This window comes from Aptenodytes forsteri, unplaced genomic scaffold (genome assembly GCF_000699145.1).
Source record: "Aptenodytes forsteri isolate BGI_AS27 unplaced genomic scaffold, ASM69914v1 Scaffold318, whole genome shotgun sequence".
NCBI classification, from domain to species: Eukaryota; Metazoa; Chordata; class Aves; order Sphenisciformes; family Spheniscidae; genus Aptenodytes; species Aptenodytes forsteri.
The window spans coordinates 676524-686198 of NW_008794493.1; the positions used below are offsets into that span (position 1 = coordinate 676524).

General features: G+C 35.0%; 1 protein-coding gene across 2 annotated transcripts in view; it reads right to left on the reverse strand.

Annotated features, from left to right (window-relative positions):
- GULP1 (GULP, engulfment adaptor PTB domain containing 1) overlaps positions 1-9097 on the reverse strand; it is an 89338-nt gene extending 80241 nt beyond the window's left edge. For both annotated transcript variants that reach the window (XM_009290964.1, XM_019475039.1), the window contains exon 1: positions 9052-9097. The gene's annotated coding sequence lies outside the window, so the exon portion shown is untranslated. The remainder of the gene's footprint in view (positions 1-9051) is intronic.
- Positions 9098-9675: the final 578 nt, after the last annotated feature.

The following is a 9675-nucleotide window of genomic DNA, read 5'->3' on the forward strand; positions in this document are numbered from 1 at the left end:
CAGCCCCTTTCCATTATAAAGGAAAGATTCCTTTACAATCTGCATTTCACATCAAATGCTTGGTCATCACACAATCTGGGAATACCAGTGTGAGCCACTTCAGAGGCCTCAGCAGCTCAACGCTGGGGAAGAGGAATGTGCTGACAAATCACATGCTGAAGTCAATAGCCTCGGGGACTTCATAAAGTATCCAGAACAACTGTGCTGCACTTAGCGGAGGATGACACTAGGTTAAATAACAGCACAGCTGACCATCTATCTACCAAAAAGGAAAGCAGTAACAGTGCCAAGAAATTGTTCTCCCTTTGAGATTAATTTCTCCACACGTTATTGCCAACAGATATTACAGAATGGATTTAGTAGAGAAGCACTGATGAACTATTTGCTAAATGGCAAAACAATGCTCAACAGTGCAGGTTTAGTTAACTGCTTCCCTAAACCCCACTCTCATTATTAATTCATGCATACTAAGAATGGCTCTACTTAACTACATTTCCAAAGCATTTATCAAAGCATATGAGACCTAGTGGCCATTCCATTTAATATGATGAACAGAGAAACACTCTGATTTTAACTTTTTTTTAGTGCCACAGTGAAAATAGAGTCATTTCTAGAAGGTAAACAACTAAAGCTTTTATTCTTTACTGAATCAAAATCTCTTTGACATCAATGGATGTTTTCCTTGCTAACAGAAGAGAAGAAATCTTGGAACTGTCTTTTCCTCCTGCTTTACAAAACTTGCTATGGAAAGAAAGATCTTGTGTGACAATCAGCCTAATAACAGTCTCCTGAAGAAGAGAGCATCCCACAAGATCAGTGCTACATCTAGGTATTAATGCCTGAGGGAACAAATAGCTCATTTGCTTCAGTGTGTGTATATACGTATCTATATCTTTCATTTTTCCTAGATTATCTATCTACGTATAAATAAAGAAAACCTTCACAATGGGACGCACAAGAATTGTCGCCCAGTTAAATCATTTCCTTTATCCTGCACTGCAACAGAAACAGGCAGGTTCTCACAAACCTCACTTATGCTAGTCAGACAACAAGGTAGAATCTGTCTTCTTGACTACTGCAGGCAAGGAATGAACTGATACGCTGAGCCATGAGACTTAATGCTTGTTACTAGAGTTTTCATCTGAATGCAATATTAAATAAACATAAATCTACCCACATTCTTCTATAATTCAGCTAGAGCATAAATCTACACATTCTTCTATAATTCAGCTAGAGTATCTGTTCCAACCACCTTCTAGAGGAATGACTGAGTACAATCTGCGTGTCTAATAGCAGTAATTTATTAAAGTTATTACCAGGTTACTATGATTAAGCAACTGAAATTACAAGTCAGATTCTGCCCTAAGCACGTACAGGCAAATACCCATCAATATACATAATTAAAAAAATAATTACTTTTGTTATTTCTTTTTCTTCATCTGTTCCAACCACCTTCTAGAGGAATGACTGAGTACAATCTGCGTGTCTAATAGCAGTAATTTATTAAAGTTATTACCAGGTTACTATGATTAAGCAACTGAAATTACAAGTCAGATTCTGCCCTAAGCACGTACAGGCAAATACCCATCAATATACATAATTAAAAAAATAATTACTTTTGTTATTTCTTTTTCTTCCTCTTTTTGCAAACATAAAATGTTCTTTGGAGGCCTATTTATTCTTTGCCAAGACAAAAGAGCTGTATCTCCCTAGAACATAGTGAGCTTTGCAGAATGCTTCGCCTTTCTGTGTCCTTCTCCCATAATATTTAGGACCTTACGAATGGTTTTAAATAGCTGATTACTAAAATAGCAAAATTATATCACAGAATGCTGGGTTGGCATAGTTACAAAATGAAAAAAAAGTCTAGTATTTGCATTTCCTCCAATAGTAACACTCACTGCATAACCTACGCATTTTATATACTATATATTTTGGAGATATGGATGCTAGTATGTAGGTTTTGACAAGAAAGTAAAATAGGATCAAAATAATATTAGTGCAACTAACCAGTGATTAGCAAATCTTTACATTTGCATTTCTAACTTGTTGATGTTAAGAACTTTTAACAAGTTCAGCTTCCTAAATCAAAGGGAAAAACATGAAAAAAAAAGTCTTAACTATTTAGCCTGTACCTCTTACGTCTCCTTGCCACAAGAGCAGCTACACTGTGTCTTTGATAAAAGCTTCTAGTTTAAGTTGAAAAAGAGATTACTGGTATAGCATAATTTATTTTAAATTATCACATTTTCACAAGTTTTCACTAAGAAGTATGTACTGATCAAACCTCCAACTCCACCTTTCACTTTTGGAGTCAGAGTTCAGCCAACTACTCCAGTATAACTATAAATAAATTTGGAAAACTATCAATTAAGCTTGTCAAAAATTGTTAAAAAGGCAAGTTTTCGAAGAATTTCAAACTGTTAACATAAGAACATTACGTGTGTTACTTTGGTAGGGCAAAACAACGGAAAAGGAACAGAAATGGGAATCTCAATAGAGTTAAAATAGAATTTTAATTTTCTAATTCAGGAAGATTAAAATAACGTAATAGAAAAATTTAATTGGAACTTTTTTTTAAAATGCCAATAAACTGGAAAGAGAAGAAATGAGAGGCAGCAACCATTCAGAACAACTACAATATGCATATCCGTAGCTTCCTCTTGCTTATGTACCTAAGGTACATCCTTTTATGTACCTAAAGATTTTGATTTCACAAAATAGTATTTTCTCAAGTGACATATTTTGGATGTTCCTTGCAATTTTCCAACAGCTTTATAAGACAAAGCCCTATAAAATGAAGTAGTCATTGTGATTCCTGTCAAGGCATGGTTGGTACACATCCAAATTTATTTCACACAGAATAATACATCTCACTTTTAATTAGACATTCATCCAGCTAACTAGCAGTGTACCTATGTAACTCAAGCATTTAGGTTGTAGCTTGGGGAAGTTACTTGCAGTAGTACACTTGGACAAGAACTCTACATCATACAGTAGTAACAATTTACATAAGAATTTATTAGCTTGTAGATCTCAAAATACACGCTTGCCAAACTGCCATGCGAATCATTTAACATTCTGTAAATTAGACTGTATAAATTTTAATAGGGTAGAAACCAAAAAGCTTAAAGACTCCTTCAATGCTGTTCCCATCCTAAAGTCAGTATTTAATGCTTTATGGTTAAGCAGTGCACATATGTTCTTGAAAGGAGCTCCCTAAGTTTTGCAGAAGCAACAAACAGTTATTGTGGTAAATATCACTGCTAACTTGCCTAGAATATTCTTTAAAGCAGGTGATAGATAAGATTATTTCTGCAATACCTTTCCGAATATAATGCAGATAAAATAGCCGACAGGAAATTATTCTCCTATTCTCATGTTAACAGAAAGAAAAGAAAAATTAGGCTTATCTGTGCAGACCCAACATGAATCCTATGGAGAAAGTTTCCAAAGTGTACTCATTTGTAGCTATGCATCCTCTAAAGATGTACTGTAATCATTTTTTTTCCTTAACAATTAGATCTGTTCCTTCTGCTTTCAGAATATAAATACATACACAGTTGCATACAAATGCATGCAAACACACACGCGCTGCAGGACTACCCACTTCCTTGTCCCACCAACAGAAGACGATTTGGTCCTTACCAAATTAAGGTAGTAAGCCTTCAACTCTCCTTGTTGGCATACTTGAAAGGGTACCTCCACAGCCTAATGAGAACAATAGTACAAACTATACTTAAAAAAACATATTCAGTTACCAATCCAGAGAAGGGACTTGGCCACTGAATATTGGTTTTCCACATGACCCCCTATTTCAAAACCCAAGCAGCAGTATTTGGAACACACAAAACCTCTTTCTGGAGGTATTACAAAAGTATTAAGAGAACTAATTTTTGTGTTAAGTGAGACTAACCGAATACAGAAATATTTGATACACAAAAAAGCACCCTTTTTTCCTCCCAAACTTTGCTCTTGAAAAAATTCTTATTTAAAAAACTCCTACAAACATCAAGCAGCAGTTTTTTGGGGGTGGGGGCAGAGGAAGAGATTTAGACCTATTTTTGTTTTTGTCCTGGAAGGTGATGAGTGCTTTTATGAAAGGACAAAGTGCAATCACAAGAATATCCGAAGATCACAATGAGGAAGATTGTGACTATTTATGTGCCTTTAAAGTATATGAGTATCTACTCTTTCTTTATGTTTTTTATCATTACTGTTAACGTGGAAGTCCAGCACACAATAGCCCGTTTGTTTAAACCACCGATGTGAAATATAATCTCTGACAGAATGAAAGTATTTGCTTTAGGACTATACTTATCCCCTTCACCCTTTTGGGGCTTCACCTGTTGTCTACTCATTCAGAAAAAGAAATATAAAATAAAACATTTGTCACCTCTGGAATGCAGCATAAGTTTACAATAAAAATAAAGATCATATTATAGCCAGTCCATTCACATAAAAGAGCATCCTATAACCTTTGGATGCATTTTTTTATATGTCAGACCCTGCCCATTAAATACATCTGTCTGCACTTTCATAAATGAGACTCAAAAAGCCATTGCACAGAAATGTTATTGCTGAAACTTCTGATTTATGACAGGCTATTACTTCAATATATTCCATTTAGCATTATGAATACCATCTAGATCTCATGAGCTGATAATGTGGCATCAATTACCAACCTTACGAACTGCTATCATATGGAAAAAAAAATTAGAAAATTCAGATTCCCGCATACAACAGCAACTTTGGCATTGAACTTTGTGCCTGCCATATGTAAACTAAGGCTGACATTTATTCTGGGATGAAGGAGGACCATTGGGGTGTAATAAAGAATGAATTAAATTCAACTGTGATTTACACCCTCCACAACCTCACTAAGTCCACTGGATTTCACACATTGTAATTCAGTACTAAATTTAGCCCAAAGTAGACATACGTACCTACATTTTTAGCACTATTTTGAGACACTCAAGAAGTTTCACTCTTTTACTCCCAGAAGGTTTGGATTACAGTCATTCCATATTTAGAAATGCCTCTCTCTAGAAGGAACAGTAGTTTTCTTTCACACTTCTGATGAGGCAAAAGCCAACAAATACTAGTTAACTTTTGTTTACTTATATGCACCAGTTTTTATACTAATGGCTTTGAATGGAAGGCCGCAGAATCAGTAAAATGTGCCTCAGAGAGGCGCCTCCATTCACTAAAAAAATAACCAAACCAAAACAAAAACCCCGTAGTTAATGCTTTCTGTTTTATGTATATACATTACCTGTACACACAATCACATATAAATTAAGGACAAATAGCTAATTCAGTTTAGATACCAACACACTAATAATGAGAAAAATTTACATGAAAATATAGCATTTACAGAGATCTCTTACAGGAGAATTACATTAATAACCCTAAATTACTTAAAAGAGAGACTGAAATTATCAAGATGCAAACATATTTCAAGATGAACAGACTTTGATCTGCACTACAGACTTTTCTCACTACAACATTTCAAAGTTAGCATGCTACCACACCTGACTTTAAAGGAAAAAATTAAGAGGACTCTTCAGAAACCATGACCCATACCTGGATCACATACAAAAGCAAGCTCCTGATACTGTGATAGATACATAAATGTTATCACAAGTTTTGTCATAATAACAAAGCAGCAAGAACACATACAATGTTGTTCTTGAATTTGCTTTTGGGGGAGAAGAAAAGAGATCCTTGGAAAAAAATACTCTATAAAAACTACTTCAATAGACTATACTGCACTCATTGATCAAGGAATGGAAAACAGAATATATATTTTTGTACAGTTTGTACAGTCATATAATATTGCTACAACAGAATATTTTCTCCACACATACGTAATTGTGGAGTCCAACCAACTTCTATTGAAGTCAACAGAAAGGCTATTTTAGTTTGAACGAGTACTACATTTTTTCACATTAAAACATGCAACTTCAGCAAGTGCTGATACCAGCTTTAAACCAAAAATTATCTTTTTTTGTCAGTATTATTTCATAAAGTTTGTTTCCCTGTTATACGAGCTCATGGCTAACTGATGAGAACAGATATTACAACCTGGACTGCAAAAAGATGCCATTTATTTAGGATTGCTTGTGTACTTCCTGAAACAAGCTGAATTTGCTTAAACTTCACATTTTCTTATATTTTTCATTGTCATTATCAGGATGAAAGATGAACAGTTTAATTTTATTCATCTTCAGTTGGAGATTTAAGCACATCAATTAAGCCTTCAATTAAAATTACTATCAGCTAAATAAAAATAAATACAGCTAAAATGCAAACATAAAATGTCCAGGTTAGAAGTTCTGGTTTGTGCAAAATCTCTGGGAGTCAGACAGGCAATGACTGTACCAGCTGTTTTTAAGGTCAGAGCACTCAGCACACCTTGTCAGTGGACGTGGCTGTTTCATGCTCAAATCATGGCCCTCAAAAATAAACTTACACCAAGTACTTGCACTTAGAAGGAAAGTTCTGCTGTTTGAATCAGGTGATGGAGCAAGAACCGAGCTTTTCAGCGAGTACAGCACAGTCCGAGTCATTCTAGTCACCAGCTTACCTGGTTCAAGAAGGTAAGGAGCTATGGCACTAGCTACTACATTCTGTATATGCTTCGTATTGAAAGGCTAGTACAGACTGATCGTGGCAATGAGGATTAGAGGACACTTATTCTGTAAGTCTGCACAGTCCAGATAACCTTTGACTATTGTGAAAGTACCACTTACATCTGTTTAAATTCCCCTCACAATCCTACATATTTGAGACTGTTGTTTATGTAGCTCCAAGGTAACAGACTGATGCAAACTTGTAATTAGCACAAACCCTACCAGCACAGCCACCAGGAGACTAATTTGGATTTAGAGAGCACTGCTAGGGAAGTCACAGCACTCACGCAGTTAACTCCTCAAAATATCCATGCTCTTGTGAACAGGAGACACCCACAAACAACCCCACCAAACACAGGCATGGAAATTGTTGTATCTCTGAGGTCTGGGAGTAAAATCAGGAAATACAATAAAGGAAGTTCAGCAATTGAACCTGTTTGAACCTGCTCTTAAATGCGGTTACTAGATGCGAACGTTGATATTTGATACAGCCAAGCTTTTTTGAACTTCAATTGGCATGAAAAATACGTAATTTTCACTTATTCTTGACAATTGCTTAACTGAAATTTGTGTTTTTCCTAGGATATGAGAATAGAAATGTTGTGTGCGTTATTATGAGTAAAATAAATGTATGTCAGTATTTAATTCTTCTCGTTGCTTAAGTTCTGAATAATTTTTAAGAATCCACAATAATTGCACTTCACTGTGCCTGACAACTTCTTCTATGATACTTTTTTCTTATTGGGGTAAAGAGAATAGCACATAAAATCAACTGAACAACAAAGCAAATGCCCTTGAACACAGTGAAATTCCAAGTATTCAGGTGAGGCCAGTAGGAATTTTCTTACGAAGAAGTAGTGAGAACAGAAAGGAATTAATCCAGACCCCTCAAATAATCCCAGATACCTGAGGATACAACTTCACAATTTGACCATAAAGGCATGATGCAGACACTGGCAAGGACAATGAGAATTAGTGAAAGAGCATCTTAGTGCACTGGGTGCAAGTCAAAACACTGAGGAAATATCCCATAAACCGCAACTGGTCTGTTTCTGAAACATGGCAGGCCAAGTTTCAAATATTATGAGAAGTCATTAAAGAAGAGGGAAAAAAAAAAAAATATTGTCACCTAGACAAAACAAAATCTACAAACCCCAAGCTCCTTTCCCAGTTGTGATAAATCAATCCACAATTAAAGAATATTGAAATGGTCTCTCAAATTATTTGGAAGAAGCTAGGCAACACTATTAAGCAGCTGGTAGGTACAGATCTCTTGACAGAGGTGTTACAAATATCTACACAAGAAAATACATCAGTGCTTACGAAGAGCATGGACTACGGATTTTCGCTTATTTCCTCAGCATCCATCACGCTACTGGGGTATCAAATGATCTTTCATCGGGTTTTGTAGCCTTTGTGAATAAGTGTATCTTCCTTTTGTGATCAAGCTACATCTGCTGATATCCTGGACTACTTACATTATCTCGATTCATCTGGCTTTAACAAATAAATGTACTACACATGGAAGGATGCAGTCATGCTATCATTTCGTGTTGGTATAAAGTATGGCAGATTCCTTTTATTTCCAGCTTTGGTATTGATACCAAAGCAGGAATTCTTGTTACATAAACAAAACATTTACACTTACTCCAGTTGAGTTTACACCTAGTTATTAAAGCGGTGACTCTAGTTCAGTGTGTATCACACTAAAGGATCTTTAGAAGAAAACATGAAAAATAAAGAAATTAGACCTACTGAATATTTTCTACATTACAAACAAATGGGGAAAATAGCAACAAAGCTGTCAGTAAAAAAAGCTGCATCTCTAATGCTCCATCTAAAAACTCATGTTTAATCATAAACAGACCATGAAAAGAGAATGAGCAAGCCAGAATAGCAACACACATAACTCTGAATATTTAGTAGTTTGATATTCTTTTGGAAAGCATACCATTTCAGATTGCTACAACTTCAGAATAGCTTCTTAAAGCTAAGAGATACTCTGCTGCATGAGATACTTAAAGTATATTAAATACGGTTTTCTAAAATAGCTTCTTCAAGAATAAGAACCCAATGAATATATGTAATAAATACAGAAGTCACTAACTCTTTACAAGTTCTAAAACCCTCCAGCACATCCTTTGGTGTGTGCAGGGGAAAAAAAAGCGTGTGTATTTTTTATACATATATACCCCCCCCCCAAAGAAAATATTATTAAATTCATCATAAGTCTTACAATCCAGAAAGCTCTATAACTATCAGTTGAGAATGCTTTGCTCTGTACATCTGCTGCCCATTTCTACCTAGTTAATTAGGTGCAATTATTCATAAGTACTTCCTTGTATAATTCATGATATTCTGAAGAATTTGTACAGGATATTTGTGTCTCCCATGGAACATAAGCTAAATTACTCACCTTTCTTCCTGCTAAAAGCACGATTCTTGAAAAATCTATCCAGAGAAAAGTCCATTATTATATTTGAAGTTAGATCATTATCTTCATATTAAAGACAATGCAAATTATTTTAAGAATTTTGAAGTAATTCAGAGAGATAAATATATTAATTTAGTCAGAGAAATAAATATATTAATTTAGAATTTTACTCTTTACCAAAAATTTGCAGCCCAAAAAAATAAAACCAACACATCCAATGCTGTTCAAACTCATCCCATTTTGTAATATAGAGATTTTTCTTTTTCAGCCATATGTAAAGATATTCCCACCACTTCTTTCCATTCTGTTCAGGTCTTCCAGACAAAAGCTGCACCAGTGCCCTTCCTCTTTCTCTGCTCTCATAGCAGTCCAGTCAAAGGAGGAAAAAAAAAGGGGGAAAAAATTTTAAAAAAGAAAAAAATTTAAAAAAAATCAAAGCACTTGGTATCAGATTATCTTTGAAATCAGTTAGAAAATTACCTTTGCTTTGAATAAAAACAAAAGTTAAGCCAGTATTTCAAATGTCAGCATCAAGATGACTGACAAATTCATTTAAGATACTTTATGCAGCTCATGAACACTTTTTGTGGTGCTTGCCCCTCCTTT